Consider the following 19146-nt stretch of genomic DNA (forward strand, 5'->3'; position numbering starts at 1 on the left):
CTCAGTACAGGAAAGACATAGGCCTGTTGGAGAGAGGCCAGAGGAGGCCACAAAAACAGAGGGCTGATACAACTCTGCTGTGAGGACAGGCTGAGAGAGTTGGGGTTGTCTCTGGGGAGACGTTAATTATTCCAGCATTTCAGTACTTAAAAGGGGCCTACAAGAAAGATGGGGACAGACTTTTTCGCAGGGTCTGTCACATTAAGACAAGGCATAGGGGTTTTAAACTAAAGGAGTGGGGACTCAGGCTGGACACATGGAAGAATTTTTTTACAATGAGAGTGGTGAAACACTAGCAGTTTGCCCAGTGAGGTGGTAATGTGCCATCCCCAGAAACATTCCAGGCTCGGGGCTCTGAGCAACCTGATGTAGTTGTAGATGTCCCTGCTCATTGCAGGGTGGTTGGACTAGATGAACTTTGAAGGTCCCTTCCAACCCAAACTATTCTGTGATTCTATGATAAGGAAAACAAAGTGTGAGGAAATCTGTCATTTGGCCTTGTTTTAAGGAATTTTGAGGAATAATGCTTCCAAATCTGTGTCTTGTTTGATTAAAGTAGAATTTCATTGAACGTTTTTATGCCCTTCTCAGACCTATAGTAGTCAAAACTTGTTTGAAGGGGAACCATCTCTAGAAAACTGAACTGCAGAAAAATCCTGTGCACTTCATTGCAAAACAGCTAATTCCTAAGAGCCTTTCTTGGGTGTGCAGTAGAAATTAGATGATTTGGCTTTGATCCTTGCATATTATGAATTTAGTATATTCCACGTTTTCTTTTGCTCTTAGCAGTAAAAAATCTTAAAATAAAAAATATAATACATAATAAATATATAGATAATCTTATATCTATCCTTTTCAAGTATATTTATTAAAAATGTTAATCTTTCCCTCTTTTCCCCTGGGATGTATTCTCTTTCCATATTTGCTTAAGGAAACTTGCTTAGCATCAGCAACTAACAATAATGCTAGGCCGATTGATGGGTATAAGAGAAATCAAGTTCGTTTTTTCAGCTAAATAACTGTGTGTCTCTTGTCTTAAAATTGAAAAGCACATTTTGAGCTTCACTTGGCTTACAGAAAGAAAGTTTATAATTTGTTTTTCTTTAACAAACATGAAAAAAAAACAGTCAGTGTAACAACTTAGCTGATTTTTAAGCTGTTTTGTTGTTTAAACTGCTTCTTTTCTTATAATATTTTTCCTAACATAGGTTTAGTTGCTTCTCTGCCAGCTACTTGTAACTGTAGAGCTGGCACTGAAGTAAGCGACTTCACTAACAAGCTGGTCTGTTTGCTTCTGAAATTGCTAATATTAGAGAAGGCAGGATTATTATACTTAGTAATAGAGATTATCTATGTGTTTGGAGTAATAGAAAGTGATTTAATTAAAATAAATAAATTGCAAATTCACATACTTGAGCGCTGACAAGAACTCCTGGTATAACTGGGCTGGCAATCAGAGGTAGGTTGTCGTCGTATGGCCTAGATCCTCATCTGTTTCATTCTCAGGTGATGTGCCTTTGTGAGAGTAAAACAATTCTAAGACACATCATCTGGTTTCTAGCTTTAAAAAAAAATCATTAGGACCAGCCAATAAAGTGTTGGTTGATTTGCGCTTATGATGGTTTATAGCTCTGATCACATTTGCACGTAGAAAAGATCGAGTCGTTTGGAACAGGAAGAACTGTTAGTGTGATTATGCTGAAGTTGAACTTGCCTTCATAAAGAAGAATGAAATAAAGGGTACTGAGGGAGCTGGTGAAGGTGCTCACCAAGTCACTTTCAATCATTTATCTGCAGTGCTGGCTAACCAGGGAGGTCCCAGTTGACTGGAAGTTGGCAAATGTGACGCCCATGTACAAGAAGGGCTGGAAGGAGGATCTGGGGAATTACAGGCCTGTCAGTCTGATGTTGGTGCTGGAGAAGGTCATAGAGCAGATCAACCTGAGTGCCATCCCGTGGCACATACAAGACAACCAAGCAATCAGGGTAGGTCAGCATGGGATTACAAAAGGCGGGTCCTACTTGACTAGCTTGTTCTCCTTCTATGACAAGGTGACCTGCTTAGTGGATGAGGGAAAGGCTGTGGATGTTGTCTACCTAGACTTTAGTAAAGCCTTTGACACTGTTTCCCACAGTATTCTCCTGGAGAAAGTGTCTGCTCATGGCCTGGATGGGAGTACTCTTCACTAGGTAAAGAACCGTCTGGATGGCTGGACCCAAAGAGTTGTGGTGAATGGAGTTAAATCCAGTTGGTGGCTGGTCATGAGTGGTGTTCCACAGGGCTCAGTACTGGGGCCAGTTCTGTTTAATCTCTTTATCAATGATCTGGATGAGGAGATGGAGTGTACCCTCAGTAAGTTTGCAGATGACAGCAAGTTGGGTGGGAGTGTTGATCTGCTGGAGGTTAGGAAGGCCATACAGAGGGATCTGGAATGGCTGGATTGATGGGCTGAGGCCAAGTGCTGGGTCCTGCGCTTGGGTCACAGCAACCCCATGCAACACTACAGGCTTGGGGAAGGGTGGCTCAAGAGCTTCTTGGTGGAAAAGGATCTGGGAGTGTTGCTTGACAGCCGGCTGAACATGAGCTAGCAGTGTGCCCGGGTGGCCAAGAAGGCCAACAGCGTTCCTGGCTTGTATCAGAAACAGTGTGGCCAGCAGGTCTAGGGAAGTGGTCGTCGCCCTGTACACAGCACCTCGAATATTGTGTTCAGTTTTGGTCCCCTCACTACAAGAAGGGTATTGAGGTATTGGAGTGTGTCCAAGGAAGTACAACGAAGCTGGGGAGGGGCCTGGAGCACAAGTCTTATGAGGAGCAACTGAGAAAACGAGCTGTTTATCCTGGAGAAAAGGAGGTTGAGAGGAGACCTTATCGCTGTCTACAACTACCTGAAAGGAGGTTGTAGCATGGAAGGTGTTGGTCTCATCTCCCAAGTAGCAAGTGATAGGACAAGAGGAAATGGCCTCAAGTTGCACCAGGGCAGGCTGAGATTGGAAAAATTTCTTCATGGAAAGGGTTGTTAAGCACTAGAACAGGCTGCTCAGGGGAGTAGTTGAGTCATCGTCTTTGGAGGTATTGAAAAGATTTGTAGCTGTGGTGCTTTGTATATGGTTTAGTGGTGGACTTGGCAGTGTTAGGTTAACAGTTGGACTCGATCTTAAAGGTCTTTTCAATATTAAACATTTCTATGATTCTATGAATTTGGCAAATAAAGGCTAGGAGGAAATAAGAATAGTCTTTATTGGGTGTGAGGTTGTATATGAGAGAAACAACTCAAAATAAATACAACTGAAGGAAAAACTTAATGATAAATCTTGTTTGTAAAAATCAGGGGGTGAGGTCTACTCTTACAAAATTGGTAATAAGGAGAAAGAAACTCAGTGGTTCAATATGATGCTTTATATATTTATGTAAAAAGGCTGTGTAAGGTGATAAGATTGATCCTGGAGTCAGAAATTAAAAATGAACATATGATATTTCTTGTTACTGGAGTAATAGAAATCTCTGAGAAAGAGACCAAGAAAGTATTTGATTGCTATTTGTCATAAAGTTTCCAGTTTTACAAATTTGATTCTTCAGGGCTACCACTGCTGTCCTGTAGATATCAGAATGGAATATTTATTTTTATCTTTTTGCTGCATAATTTGTTTTTCTGAAGCAGAGGCAATTCGCCTTTGACTAAAGGTGAGATTTTGAGTGAGGTGTCTGATTCTTCCTGTGATATTGGGAAAGTACTCCTGGCCACATATATGGATCTAGTGTCTGTGTTCAATCAGTTTGCCACAGTCAGAGGGGGAAGGGAGGACAGAAGTGCTTCCTTTTTTCTTCCCCCCTGCTTCACTCTTTTGTATTGTTGAGGTGATGTAGGTATTTTCAGCTAATGCTTCTGTAGTAGTTGGAGGCACTTACAGCGTTGCTGACATCCTTGAATTCTCTTCTCTTGCTGTTGTGTATTCAAGATTTGCATATTTTTAAAATTCAATTTAAATTACATGAAAAGTGCTGATGAAATGTTTTGGACTTGGTTTTGAGTGTGTTCTTGTAATGCAAGAAACTGGATTAAACACTCCAGGTGGTATTGAACCCTTTATAAGGATATATTTTTTGATGAATATATTATTTTTTCTAAAAATAAAAGGTAGCAACTCGTCTATGTTTACCGAGGAATTCAAAATCAGAATCGGGAGTATAACTAAGATTTACTATCTGCAAATTCATTTCATGACCTTTGTCTCCAAAAAAGGTCTCTGAAAGTGGAGCAGACGTATCTGGAAGGCACCACTGTCTAATTTATCTAGTGATATTTGTAAATACTATTTAGGTGACTGAAGAGCAAATGCAAAGATTTTTAAAAATTGTTGGAGTTTTTACATTATAAAGGGAATTCTGTTTTCATGGATGCATTAGCAATATTAGGCTGGAAAGTTGTAAGCTTTCGGTAGTTTTAAAGTTTTGAATGACTTGGAGTAAGTTGGCTATTTTTTTCCACATTTCCATAAAAGATCCTGAAACAGACAGTTACTTTACATTAATCGTGATTGTCTTAAAATAAAAGACCTTTATTTTATACCTCTTAGTAATAGATTTATGGATGAAAAAAAAAATGCTGGTCTCCTGCATCTTTGTTTCAATATAGCATTTGTTACTACTTTGTGAGTTATTCTGAGCAGACAATGGGCTACAAGAAAATATTCTAAAACCAGTGCATAGCTGGTTGCAAAGCAATACTCAGAACTCCGATTAAAATTTTATTGTCATACAGGTAGCATCTGCTAAGTGGAGCTACGAATAACTTGACCAGGCTAAGCGTGACTGTTTTCTGTTAAACCAGCTCAACATATTTCACTGATTTCTATTTTCTTTTCTTTTTTTTTTTTTTAATTATTTGTGTTCTGGACAAATTTTCCAGATCAGAGGTATAAACAACATTGGAACTTTTTTCCCCTCAACCCCTCTACTTTTTCAACAGCTGTTAAATAGCTACTTCACTCTGATGGTATGTTAGTGTGGGAATAAAAAGACCCAAATATTCATGCTTTTTTATTGTCCTGTGTTTTTTTGCGTATTTTAGGACAACAGAGTTGAAAATTTTGGGGAGCTTTTTTGTAGGGCATGGTGAATTGCCAAGACTGGTAGGATTCTGGCCTATTGGTATTGCCCATAGTTCTGGTGCTTACAGATAAACCAACTTGTACATTTGTTAGTAGTTATTTGCATTACATGAAATGTAAACATTTCTACTTCCTGTTTACTTTGAGCCAATCTGTCTAAATCTACTTTTCTACACATGTAGCTCTCATAATATACTACCTTCTACCTGTTATTGGGGTAGCAAACACGGACTTACAAGAAAAATACAGCATAATGCTTCATATAAAATTAAAAGTAACCATCATTCTAGACTGTGCCCTAATGGGTTCACTGGAGGGCTTGGAACAGGTGGGCTCCATATGTAGTTTTGCTTGGCTTCCTGGCTCACCTTCAGTTGATATTTTCACCTCTCAAATTTTATGAAACAGGTCGTGTAACTTGTTTGATGAGAAATACAATAAAATAACTAGTTTAGTTTTTGTGGAAAGCTAAAATCCTGATGTTACTTTTTATGCAGGGGTTAACAGTGTTGTATTCTTTTGTTTTGATTTCTGAGATGCTTTATCCCAGGAAATGCTCTGTCGTTTTTATTGAGGACATCCTTAGCTGAAGTATACCCAAAGTATCAACCTCAAATGGAAATGAAAATGGGTTCTCTCACTCTTTCTCCAGGCACTCCATTTTTGAAAGTTCAAGGGGTCTGACCTCGTAGGTGCTGATTATTTCTAAATAATTTATTACATAAAAAAGAAAATACAGAATTCAGTCTTTTTTATCACTGTTGCTGCTTTTGAGATTTTTAGAGTTGCTAGTTCACAGTGTTCATTTAACAGTACAGCTGCTAAAGCTTCTCTTCAAGATATAAAATAAATTTTCATTCAAAAATAAGACTAATTTAGCAGAATTCTCATTGCAGTAAAAGGCAATTATCTGAAGCATTTATCATTTTCTCTTCACTTCTATTCCTGGTACTATTGTTATTTTAATTGGTTTCCTATTTATTTTTCTTCCCCAGTTTTATCCCTTTCCTTGAAGTCAGGTTCACAAATTAGCTTTTTCAACATCCAATTTATTGCTGTTCCAGAGTCTGATATGTACAGCTTTTGATTGCTTTTCTGTTAAATGGCTAACAATCAACACTTGGTTCAGTAGTATACAGCCATTCCGAATTAGCGAGACCACTATTACAAAATGACGTAATAAGTTCATGCCTTGATAACCCCAAAGTAAGACTTTGTTCAAAGCAGTCTACTACATCATATATGGTCTGCTATATATATTATGCACAAACATAAATAAACAAGTGGTACAGACCAACTTAATTTACTTACACCTATTTTAAAGGTATAGCCTGTTCTTTTCCATGTGGCAACTATTTCAGTTTGAGGAGTTTACTATTTTAATTTTTGGCATCTGGTCTTAGGATACTGATCCTATAATTTTTCTTAGTGGTCTTTTCCTAAAGTCTGGCTATATATATCCCGAATGAATCCACTGCCTTCTCTCCCCTTGCTTTCTTCATTTGTTTTCATAGATTCCTTGAGGGTCTATACTTAACCTTCATTGTTATTTTTGACAATGAAGCAAACAGTTTCTATTTTTTCATATCTCAGTGTAAATAGAGGTTGTTAAAGGGTATTAATTTCTGTTTTCATAAAAGTTTCGCTGCAAATCATCTAATCACAATCATATAAAATTCTAAGCAATATTTTTAATAAGAGTGCATGCATCTACTGAATGCTGCATATAAAGAATGAAAACATGGATAAATAAGGATAAAAACTAATTGTCTTCTTTTTGTCTTCTACTTTCAGGAATTACCTAGGCTTCAAAATGAAAGTGAGGAAGAAGTGTCCCCAGAAGTATTAATTTGAACAGTAATTATTGCTAATAAGTAAGTACTTCCCTTCCTCTGTGATGCTGCCTGTACTGAGACAAAAACTAGATGTAAAGAAACTAGATAAAGACCTGCACTACCTAAACAACAACTGAAAACTTCCTTCCTGTTGATGAATCCTTGTCAGCTGGAAAAAGCAAACTTTCCAAAAGAAGGTCAGGTCCTTTGCTTTTTTGTCAGATCACCGACAACATTTTTTCAATTAGACACCCATTTCACCTTTCTGTTCTCTTTACACCCATTTCTCTCCCTTTTCTGCTTTGCCTCTCACCTCTAAAAAGATGAATTCTTTGATAGATACATTATGTATCCTCTGTCTTATGTACAAATGTCTTCTGTATTCTTTGACTGTATTTTTAGGCCCTTTCACCGATATCTGAATTGCAGATATTACATGTATTTCTCACAGATCAGCAGTAGTTCCGTAGCAGCTGCCACAGGCCCTATTCCATGAGGTTTGTCTGAGAATTTTAAGTAACTAGGCTGCTGTGGCTGAAAACTGTTGTGTGCTCTGGGATATCGTAGATCCAGTGCTAGATTTTCTCGAAGGGTGGCAAGTATTAAAAACTTAATATTACAGATCCTTATGTTTTTGAAGGTCTATGCAAGTACCATAATAATAATTTAAATAAATAAACTGATTATAGAAAATAACTCTCTTCTTTTTGAAAAGTTGATTAAAGAATGAACTTTGCTGAAAGGTGAATTCAGGTGTGAATTTGGAAACCAAGCATGTCATGTGGTTATTCTTTTTTAATGCAAATGTAGGAAAGACTGCTATGATTGTTAACTATGATAAGGGTAAGAAGGTTGTGAGATTTTCTTGAACTTTCAGAATTAAAAAAATCACACTAACAGGTCAAGGCAAATTTGTTGCAGATGAGATGCTTTTACTGTTCACTCAACTTCAGTAATGGTTGTCAAGCTGAAGACATTTATAGTACTCTCAGTTATTATGATTTATTTATGCAGTCATAACTGTTGAAGTACTTCGTTAGTCTAAGAATTTAATGAATCGTTACAAGAAAGAAGAAAATGTGGGACTTAAAATGATGGAATAAAAATAGTTCTGAGGCCTCATGGCCAGGACAGAACAAAGAATACGATGGTAGCTTTCCAGGCATCCTGTTTCCAGTTAGGTTGCCTGAAACTGGGTTAGTTGTTGTAACTGCTTACTATTGCTGGAAGGGGTTGTTTCCATTTCTTGAACCCTGCTCTCCTCCATATGTGAGTCCTGCTGAAACCAGTTAACTAATTTATCTTACAAACCCAACAAAAAGGTAGCTAGTTGTGTTTCTTGTTTTTTGTGTTGGATCAGCTCAGGTAAGAGTTCAGAAAGTGTTAAAGTGAGAGCATGAACTGTCCCTTAAGGCAGTGGGTCTGTGCAGCAGTTTGCGGTAAGGCTGTGTTAAAGCTTATAGACTGGAAATAGTCAGTCTGAAGAGACGTGGCTTCTGTGAGAGCTTTAGACTAGAACTGGGTAATCTCTCCAGATCTCTCCCAACCCTTTCTCTTAGTAGGAGTGATCTGTTGATGCTGAATAGAGACAATGATTCAGAGGGAAAAAATCTTAGTAGAAAACTAAAAATTTTGTGTGTTCCAGGACCTGGAAATGAATGAAAAGTACACGTGAAGAACTTGCATGACTTGTCCAAACCTTACTTCTTATCAGACTTGGCTGCTCCCTTGTACATGATATTATGTAATACAGCAATTTATCTGGATCTTAGTTTACAGTTTTGTAATTTTTTTTTTTGTTTAAATGTGAACCTAGATGCATACTTATATGCTTGTTTATACTTAGTTTCTGTACGTCATTTTGTACTACATTTCATACTACCTTGATTTGTCTATAAATGGTGGTGATGGTTGCGTCTTATGTAGAGATGCAGTCCTTCCTTTAGCAAGGACAAAGCACAATGATTGAGAACTGCATGAAACCTCTTTTTGCATTTTTCTGTTCAATTTGTGTGGGAAGATGATTAAGAGGATTTGTGCAGGTCTATAAACTGCAGTGTCTGGAGCATTAGTTAAGCCAGTAATTCTGTATGCATTGCTCAACTACTAAGGGAGATTGAGCAGTGGAGAAAAGCTGATTTGATCTTAATATCTAGGTGAGATCTAGGTAGTACTGGTAGGTTGATGCAAGTTACTAATTAATACAGCAAAGACAATACCTTTCCTGTATTGCTTGTTTATGCAATCTATGGATTATGTTGGATTCCTGCTTCCTGTCAGATTGCATGGCAAACTGCATTCAGAAATATTTTCTGCTGTCAGAGTCTGACCGGGAGAAACCTGATTTAATCCATTGGCCTATTTAATATTTTTTTCTTGATGCTTCTCCCATGTAAAAACATTCCTGTGGTAGTCTTTCCCTTTTTTTTTTTTTCACATTGCATTTCACACTTGGTCTAATCCATTCCATCTGTGAACTGCATTTTTGTAGTTTATTGAAAAAGAAAGACCAAATGAGCATTTTTATTGCATTCTAAACCACTTTCTTATCCTTGCTTGGACATACTTTAAGTTAGATCTATCTGTGACTTTTGAAGATAAACTAATCTCTGCAAAAGGCCTTTATATTTTGAGTTTTAGGGTTTATTGTAGGAGCACCTGAAATCTTGGATAGATATTCTTTATTTCTACATATCTAAGTAGATCAACATATGATACCTGATGGAAAGGAAAAGAAGGGTATGTTGCTGATGTATCTCTGCCCTTTTTATCAAGGTCAAAGCTGGTCCGTCCCTCTGTTTCTGAAGTGTCTACTACCTTTCTTGCTTACTACTTTCCCTGTTGCCTGAGGATCAACAGTCTGCTGCTTCTTCTAACGTTCAGCCTTGGTTCACTGTTTTATTCTGGTAGTCATTTAGCTTGGATTCTTGTTTGAAAGATGACTTATTGCTTGGCTGGCTCTCCGAATATATTCTTTAATAAAAGCGTGTTCTATATAAGTTCTGATGCAGCAGCACAAACAACAGTATTTCATGTCTTTTCTTTCTCAAGAAAAGAGGCTACTAACGTATCCATTGACTTGCATGTTTACTGCAGTGAAAAATGATGCCAGGCTTAGAGACTGCAGAGAAGTTGGAAGACTGGATTAAAATTTAACATGAACCAGCAAATTAGAACTATCTGGGGAAAATGGGATACAAGCCATTAAAGGCAAGCTTAAAATACTGCTTTTAAATGAAAGAAAAATAAAATAGGCAAATACAAAATAAGGAATGGCTGTGACTTCTGAAAAAAAGATTGAGGATTAAGAGCTGACCTTAAGTCAACAGTATCAAAAAAAGAGCAGCACAAAAAAATAGTTCTGAAAATTTGACATCATAGCAGGAGAAATAAATGGAAGCACTGTCAGAAACACTGTGTAACTCCCTCTGCTCAGTTTAGAGTAGAAATGGAGTCAACTAGCTCATTGTGTCCAGTTTTGAGCCATGCACTTAATACATGAAAACGAATCAAAATTTCCTTGCCAAATTGTCCAGAAGACAATAGGACTGATGATCAGAACACTGTATCCCTGACCTATGAGGAGAGGTTGAAAAAACAGAGTATGATTTAACACAGAGAGTAAGTGTTGCTGTTCTAAGTCTTTTGGAACACCACAAAACCTAATAAGCTTACATTTTGACCAGTGGAGAATAATGCAGTGCAGCTTCTGAAGCACTGTCATAGGCTGGGAAGACCATATGCCTGTCTTTGGAAGTTCATAAAAAGTAGTAAGACACATGAGCATGTGTGATCTCTTAGAGGAGAGGGCTCATCTAATAATCTTGTAATAATCTTATTACACTTTATGATTTAATGTCTAGTTTCTAGATGTGGTGTGTTTGTGTGTTGTTTTTTTTTCCTTAATTAGCTTTCTCTTTTGTGAGTGGAGCATGAGGAACACAGCTTTTTGCAAACAGTACCTAGAAGCAGCATAGGATCTGTATTTTAAAGTGGTTTTTATTTTCAAATTTTGTTTAGCTTAAATATTTTCTTCCAATGGACCAAGTAGCTTTTGATCTTGAAGGCATCTAATTTTAAATATTCCAAATCTAAAACATTGAATGTAAATTTGGCAGAATTACAGATGATAACGTGGTAGACATTATTTAGCTGTAAATTCATAGTATTTTTATAGTGCTTGAAAAATAAAATTTCAAATATAATTGATAATATATACCATTTTAAATGTCTGGGATTAGACTGTTACACTAAACTAAAATTAAGTGTTGACAAATTGTTTAAGGAGACAAGATCAGAGGAAATAGCCAGACAAGAAGTCTGTTTTTTTCAGGAATATGTTTCCTGCTTCACAAGTTCCTGAAGTTAAATAGGTGAGGAATTATGTCACCGATTTTTTGTCTTTTTTAATACAGAATAGAGAGTTGGTACAGCCGATTTTGATGAAAGTGTCTGTGAGTTAAGAATTTTTATCTAATATTATAATTTTAGATAAAATTATAGAGTAGGGGTATTAGTCTTGCCCACTTTTTGTTGTTTGTAAGAGGCAATTGTAGTTGTCATGGAGAGAAACATGGAATGGGGATAAATGCTAAGGCTACATCACTAACAGAGAAAAATTCTGCAGTTGTTTTGGCATTTTTTTTCATTCCAAATAATGTAATCATACTACACTGATAATTCAGTACTTCTTCATTGTGTCTATGTTTGTATTATGTTAAATGGTAGCTAATAAACACTTCAGAAATTGGTAGAACCTGTTAGTGCAGGAAAATCTTCCTTTAGCTGTTTTTGCACTTCGTTTTTGGGATTTTTTTGGTGAAGAGAATGAGAAAAATTAGATGCCCCAACAGGATGTAGAAAAAAAACCCCTATCAGGACATGGCTTAATTATAGGGTGATTCACTTGGCATTGATCTCAATTATACTTGTTTTTAATCAGATTGTTTTTTCCTAAGGATATTTGTTGTAGCTCATGTTAACTATATTAAAATTGGTTAAGCAATCAAAAAAGTGTCCGTAAATAGAGAACTTTCAAACCCTAAGGGAGGTTCTCTTAAGGCTGCATGACAGAGGGTTCTTGATCATTGTCTCTGCTGGCGCTATATTACTCGTAATAAATCTCTAAAAGTTGTGGTTTTAAAGATATAGCAATTTTAATGATAGAAAGAGATCACTAACTTAAATTGTTTGGCGGGTTGAACCTGAAGAACTTCTGTTTGGATAGAGCCAAACGGGTGATCCCAGGTATAGACACTAATATTGTATATTGCACTTCAAGAGTTAGAGACAGTATTGTTGTCTAAAATAACAGTAGGAGGAGTGTAGGGCAGGTGGTATTACTACTTTATACAATATTAATGGACAATGGTGGGTACATTATGGCTAGGTTGGAAGTCTAGTCTTCAGAAATAATCTTAGGAAGTAGGAAAGGGCTTAGAAAAGAGGTGTAAGAATCATTCAGATTCTGGGAAAGTGTATCTCATTTTAGAGATTTAAGAAGCCTGTTCTGTCGAAGTGTTACCCAAGAAGTTTTGAAGATTCGTACTTTGATCTTGTATGAAAGGACATTGCTTGGAGCTGAAAACAGACATGTTTGGTAATTAGCTGAGCAATTTATTTGGGAATCTGTCATTCTCTTTCATATAATATGTTTAAACCTTATGGATGGCTTTAGTAAAAGCTATGTATTACCTGGACAAAATGTGTGGTTCTGATGCAAAAAATAGGAAAAAGTTTCAATGATTACTGGGTTTCAGTGATCAGTTTGTGAGATGTCAGATCATGTTTGAAATGGTATTAATATGATCTGTATAAACAAATTCACCTTCCCCCCCTGCACTCAGCAGGCTTTTTGAATTAACCCTAGCAATACATAGTTCAACAAAAATTTCAGAAAACATTGTGACAGAAAACAGCCTTCATTCATACTATATCAAAATAGGCTTTTAAGTGGCTCAACTTATAAAAGCTTTTTATTAAAAACATCCTGTAATATGGCCGTGATTTTTAAACCAATTTATTGAAATAGGAAGAATGTAAATTTGTAGCAAAGGCCATCATTCAACATTTTGCTGTAGGAGTAACACTTGCTTATGGTAGCTTTGCATGTCTTGGTTTCAAAATGCAGCTTTTGCTCATAAAGCCAAATCTAGTATTCAAACAAAATTGGTTTGCAAATGAAAAAAAGTCTGCTGCTAACATTGTTACACTCTGTAGATGCCACATTCTCTGTCTTGTGAAATAATCTTTCATTGGTATTCCTTGCAGTGCAATTTGTCACCAATTTGCTACCATTTCAAGTGCCTAATGGTTATTGCGATTGGTATCAGGCTGTTGTCTTTAGAATTAACCAGTGTGTTTTGGGTAACTTTTTCCCTGCTGCAGTTTGTGTAACGTAAACTGTGCAGATCTTTTTCAGCACATAGAATCATGCTGTTTGGAAGGGATTTCCATTTAATCCAGCCCCTCAATAGCAGGTCCGGTTGGAGCATCTTGCTAAAGTCTGGTCTTGTATATCTTCAAGAATGAAGGTTCCACAACATCTGAGACTGTTGCATCTTGTCCTTCCACTGGGCAGAAAGAAAAGCGCAAACCCATCTGCTGAGTACTTGCAGGAATACCTCTGTGTTTATTATAGTTGTACAAGAGGAGAACGTAGAAAAAGATGAAAAGTTGAGTGATAAGGTGGCTTTTACAAAAAGAGGAAAAAAGAATAACTAAAATGCCTGTGCTACTGTCCATGCCTTTGGCTTTCTGATGCAGTTTCATGCTATCCTTGTTTGGAATACTTTAGGAACATTATTACCAAAAAGTGGATGTCTTTCAAGACACAGAAGAGGGTACCGTAGTAGCATCTGTTAATATTAATTCACCAAAAGGGGATGTACTGGAGGAGACAGACTCTTAAAGAAAGAAAGGAGGCTTTGGATACCAGCATGAGGCTCGGTGAACGGGTGAAGTAAGTTCAGGGAGGTAGCTTGTATTTATATTTTTTATGTTCCCGTGGAAGCCCGACATTCTCCCTCCCCTCCCCGGTAACATCTTCTGGTTGTAACTCTGAGTACGTGATAAGAAAAGGAAACAAAAGAACTCACTCTCAAAGCACCTTGGAACCCATAAATAGCCCATAAAATTAAATAAGCTAGTGTTTTCTGGCAACAAGGTAGAGTTTCTGGTTATGTATTACCAAATTGATTAGTTTCAGACAATAATATGTTACAACCAAGGACATAAAAATAAAATACGTTGGAGATCTGAAATACTCTTTGAAAACAAGATAGTAGTTAATTGGCCAAACTAACTGATTTTTAAGCCAGATTTGGGAGGAAAACTGGAAATATGAATGATACAGAAGGTATTACTTGAGTGAGTTTGTTTGTTTGTTTTTTCTCCTTTGTCACCAGGACACCCTTCTTGTACTGTTTCAGAAAAGTTTTGAGCAGATGCCTTTTCAGTGCCATGGAAACAGAGAATCATATAGGTTGGAAAAGACCCTTAAGATCATAGAGTCTGACTGTTAACCTGCCACTGCCAAATCCACCACTAAACCACATACCTAAGTGCCATGTCTTTTAAACACCTCTAGGGATGGTCACTCAGCCACTTTCCTGGGCAGCCTGTTCTAGTGCTTGATAAACGTTTTGGTGAAGAATTTTTTCTTAATATCCTATCTAAACCTTCTCTGGTGCAACTTGAGGACTGTTTTCTCCTGTCCTTTTGCTTGTTGCTTGAGAGAAGAGGTGGACAACCACCTCACTACAACCTCCGTTCAGGTAGTTGTAGAGAGCGATAAGGTCTCCCCTCAGCCTCCTTTTCTTCAGGCTAAACAGCCCCAGTTCCCTCAGCTGCTCCTCATAAGACTTGTGCTCCAGACTCCTCACCGGCTTTGTTGCCCTTCCTCGGACATGCTCCAGTACTTCTGTACTACTGTCTTTCTTGTAGTGAGTGGCCCCAAACTGACCACTGTATTCGAGGTGCAGCCTCACAAATGCTGATTACAATGCTTGCTATGATTTCCTTTAAATTCAAAGAGCAGCCATAAGCACCAGTGTGTCTAAAATTTTGGCAATTCTTAGTTCACTATTTCTACATTTGGATCTTCAGCTACTCAGTTCACCCAGCAGGCTTTTGGTATCTGTAAGCTATGTTGTATGGTGTACGGTTCTCTTGAGGGTGGGGACAAACCACTCCTGAAATAAACTCTTCTAATTCAAAGAGATTCTCTTGGAAAACTGTAATGGTATTTGTGTTCTCCCTGCTCCCCCTTCTTTGATGTGAACAAAGTAAATCTGTGCTTTCCATCAGTGGCTTTTGGTTGAGGTATCAGATACCTGAAAAACTGACTTTGACTAGGAGAAGGGAAGACATAGCTTAGGCAATGATGATCTCTGGTCATAAAAAGGCTACTTGGCAAGAAGAGACATGAGGCATAAAGTATTATCTGCAGTGCAACAAGACAGTAGAATGTCCACATTAGATAGAAGAAGGGAAGGATTGCTATTGGCTTTGAAAGACAGAACTGAGACTTCATTTTCTTGCTCAAGGAACATTACAGAATATTACAGAGCAATCCCAGTTCAGTTCTCAGTATCATACTCTCCTCTGCCAATGGGTTATCCAGCCTACCTTTGCCAAAGTCAGCATATTACTCATAACATTTTTGTCACAAATACTGTGTAAAATACAATGTGTAACAGTAACAGGAATATTAAAATCTGTGAAATCCATCCTTGTCTCAAGGAATTACCACCTCCTTTTCAGCCAATCAAATGCATATTCAAGGGTCATTGCATCTTCTCATGCAGTGATTATATCACTCCTTTCTCCTCTTTAGACACCATGTAGAATTTCACCTATCAGGCTAAAGGTAGAATCCTTCAGAATGAATATTGGCATTGCAATTCTGCCACTGAATATGTGCCGTTCCAGGAAGATGTTAATGTTTTCACAAAGCCCTATTTTAAAAAGATTGCCCTTTTTGCCCCTTTCTGCCCAGCCATGTTAATATTGATGGTATTTTTTTAACCATAGAAATGTACTCCTTTCCCTTCTATGCTGAAGATTGGCTTAGGAAGGTAGAACTGCTATATGTCTCTTTCCTCTTGATTGATTACATTTTAGAAAATCTGTTGTCTTAAAGTGTCCTTTTTCTTGCAAGTTACAGTTGCAATGTTGAGCAGGAGGTCATGTTTTTAGTGGCTCTTTATATGTGATGATGGGTGTTTATATTTCCCTTCAAACGAATGATCTTGTGACTGATAGTAGTCTGAAACTGCAAACTTCTAGAGGGCAATCATTCCATTTTGCCCAGTTGTCACATGCCTTTGATGTTGTTGTCAGTGTTGTTACATGGCAGTTGTATTTGGCACAAACGTGATCTTCTCTGTCTGAAGAGTGGGAGGAGATTGCTGGTTGTCCTGTAACTGCAACAGTGAGTAATCTTACAACTCATTGCTTTTTTTCACAGGCTCAAAAGCAGCACTCAGCACTGTGCAGCTGGCCAATGAATACTTGCAGCAGTTGGTGATTTTTATGCACCATCTGTATCATACATCCTTTTGCCTTGATTATCTTGTCTTCATTTCAGCATGATTTGGTAGTTGTTGAAGTCAAACAAATATGGAAAAATTATGTATGCTATTGTTGTATGTGTGTAACACTTATCTGAGAAGAATTTTCTTCTAGAGGGTGGCAGAATGAAAACTGGTGTGGTGAGCCACAGGTATTTTAAAAAGGGCACACTAAAAATCAAGAAATGGAGTTGTGGCAAGTGGACTCCGAGTTTTTCATAATTCTCTGAATGCTCTGACTGGCATCCCACAGAGCATTGTAAAATAATCTATTAGTCCTGTCTTAGGCAGTGATAAAGAAGGCTTGGAATGTCAGTCGTATTGTGCACCTTTTTTGAGAGCAGAGGTTAATTAATGCTGATACTTCTGAAAGTATTTTGCAAAAACTGAAAATTGAACATTCATACTACATCAGTGCTTCACAACATATTTGAAACAGGACACTATGAAAACTGCTTCTGTTCTGAAGCATATGCTTTAAGCCAGAAGTAATGGCATGTACATGTACTCTGAACATACTACCAGTTCACTAAATCAAAACTCTGCAACTGATCACTAGATTTTTTTAGCTAGCAGCTAATGTTTAGTTTTGGTTGTTCAGTACAATAGCAGTATTCCAGGGGATGTTGCTAGGATGTGGCCAATGTAAAGTAGTCTCTGAGTTTAGGAGCATTTACAGCAACATGTGTTTCAAAGTGGTTTATTTTGATGTCTCACTTGAGCAAGGAGCATAACAAAAAGCAAAGTCATGAAAAAGGAAAACTCAATCTCTTTTCAGAGAATTAGTGGAATGCAGTTTATGCATTCAAGTGGCTTCAGAGAAAATCTTAAAAACAGATGCTCTCCACCCCTCACTCTGCTTTCATTTCTTCCACGTCTTTTGGAGTAATGATCTTTCAGGCTTGAACTCTACAAATCCCCCAAGTTTGGCAGTACTTGAGGTTTTTCCCCATTTGTGTTCTATTGAAGGATTGCTTATTTCCTGGATTTTGTTTGTTCCTTTTCATTGACTTTTTTGTAATTTAGTAACGGTTGTGAACATATCACCTGGAGATGGAGTTGATGGCAGAGAGCCTGAGATCTTTTTCTGATGCGTGTCAAATATAATCAGTTGGTTCTATATGATTTCCTAAAATCTCTGGATTTTCTCTAGCTCTGTATGTACTGAGACTCAAAACAGGCTGTAAAGAACCATCTGAATAATTAACTAACTGATAAGTTGACAGAGAAAAAGATCAGAACTTTATTGCAATTTAGTATTTATATACATGCATGCTCTGTAGACACTCACTAAGTCCTTGCCAGCTGCTTTTGTTAATGTCTTTCAATAGGGTACTTATCTGTGCCATTTCTTTAGTGACCTTTAAAGTATATGTGTGTCCATATGAACACACATGGGTTTTTTTCCCCATGTTTAATCTCTGTTCTCTTTAGCAGGCATAGCATAAACAAATGCTATTTCCTGTTTCCTTTTCTGTAAACACAGTATTTTTTCTGAAAAGCAATTTATTCTATTACTCTACTTAATTCTGTAACTTCTTTTGATTTCAGTCTAATTCATGGCCTGTTATGATGAGTAATGAAGTTTTTATTTAATCTAGAAAGGCTGTGGTTATGAATTGATTACCTTTCTTCAGCAGGTGAGTTGTTCAGTGTGACTATTTGTTCAGGATTCTTCAAGGCAAGAAGAATTTTGCTATTACCTGCCCCATCCTTCTGGGACAGTTCATGCAGTCAAATTCTAGAAAGGATTCTAGGTGTTTCTGGTGTGTGTGTGTGTGTTTTTTTCAGTTGTATCTTTCCCCACCTGTTACGTAATTGTACAAGATAAAGGAATGAGCTATAAAACCACATTTTTCCTGAGCAATCAGGGAAGACAAGCTAAGAACCATGTTGTTGTTTTTTTTTTTTTTTAATATCAAATATGAGAATTCTTTTGAGATCGTTTTGGTAGAACTCGTTGCAGTGCAAAGTATTTGGGGGAACCTAATGTTTTGCTTTATTGTCAGAATAAATTGATTTATTTTTTGTTCCTCCACTTCATTTTGTTAATTATAATGGTCTCCTGAACATTTTAAAATTACCTTCATTACTAGAATCCGAACTATGAATATGTAAAGAACATTTTGATGGTGTGTGATTGTACTGATTTATTTGGTTTCATGTGAGTGCTTCTTTCATAGGATATAGCTTTATCTTAGTTGGCTGTAGTTCTATACTAGGACCAAATCCTATTCATATGTGTATATATAGAACTGGCTTTGTTGTGTAACTATTGCTTATATTGGTCTCTGAATCAGAAAAATAGAAGGTAGTATATTTAATAGAACTTTATTCTGAAAGAATTCCAAAGCTGATCTTTGGGGCAAAAGATCTGTAAGTTTAGCTTCTGTACCAAGCAAATCTGGAGCACCTGTGAAAAAAGCGTTATTGGGTGTGTGTTGGTAGATCGAAGAAGAGCCAATGTAGAGCTGACCTTGTTGGCAAGGCTCTTTAGCAATCACTTGTAGAAAAATGAGAGTCTACTGGGAAAACAGAAATAGGCTGTGAATTGGTAACTTGATAAGGGAATAGAAAAACAGGAATATATGGTTATTTTTCATAATAGGAAGAGTGTAATGCAAGGATTC

General features: G+C 37.2%; 1 protein-coding gene across 2 annotated transcripts in view; it reads left to right on the forward strand.

Moving 5' to 3' along the window:
* FUT8 (fucosyltransferase 8) overlaps positions 1-19146 on the forward strand; it is a 131286-nt gene that overhangs the window by 20434 nt on the left and 91706 nt on the right. For both annotated transcript variants that reach the window (XM_082059525.1, XM_082059526.1), the window contains exon 2: positions 6904-6983. The gene's annotated coding sequence lies outside the window, so the exon portion shown is untranslated. The remainder of the gene's footprint in view (positions 1-6903; positions 6984-19146) is intronic.

The sequence above is a fragment of the Streptopelia decaocto genome (assembly GCF_964273445.1).
Source record: "Streptopelia decaocto genome assembly, chromosome: 7".
Lineage (NCBI taxonomy): Eukaryota > Metazoa > Chordata > Aves > Columbiformes > Columbidae > Streptopelia > Streptopelia decaocto.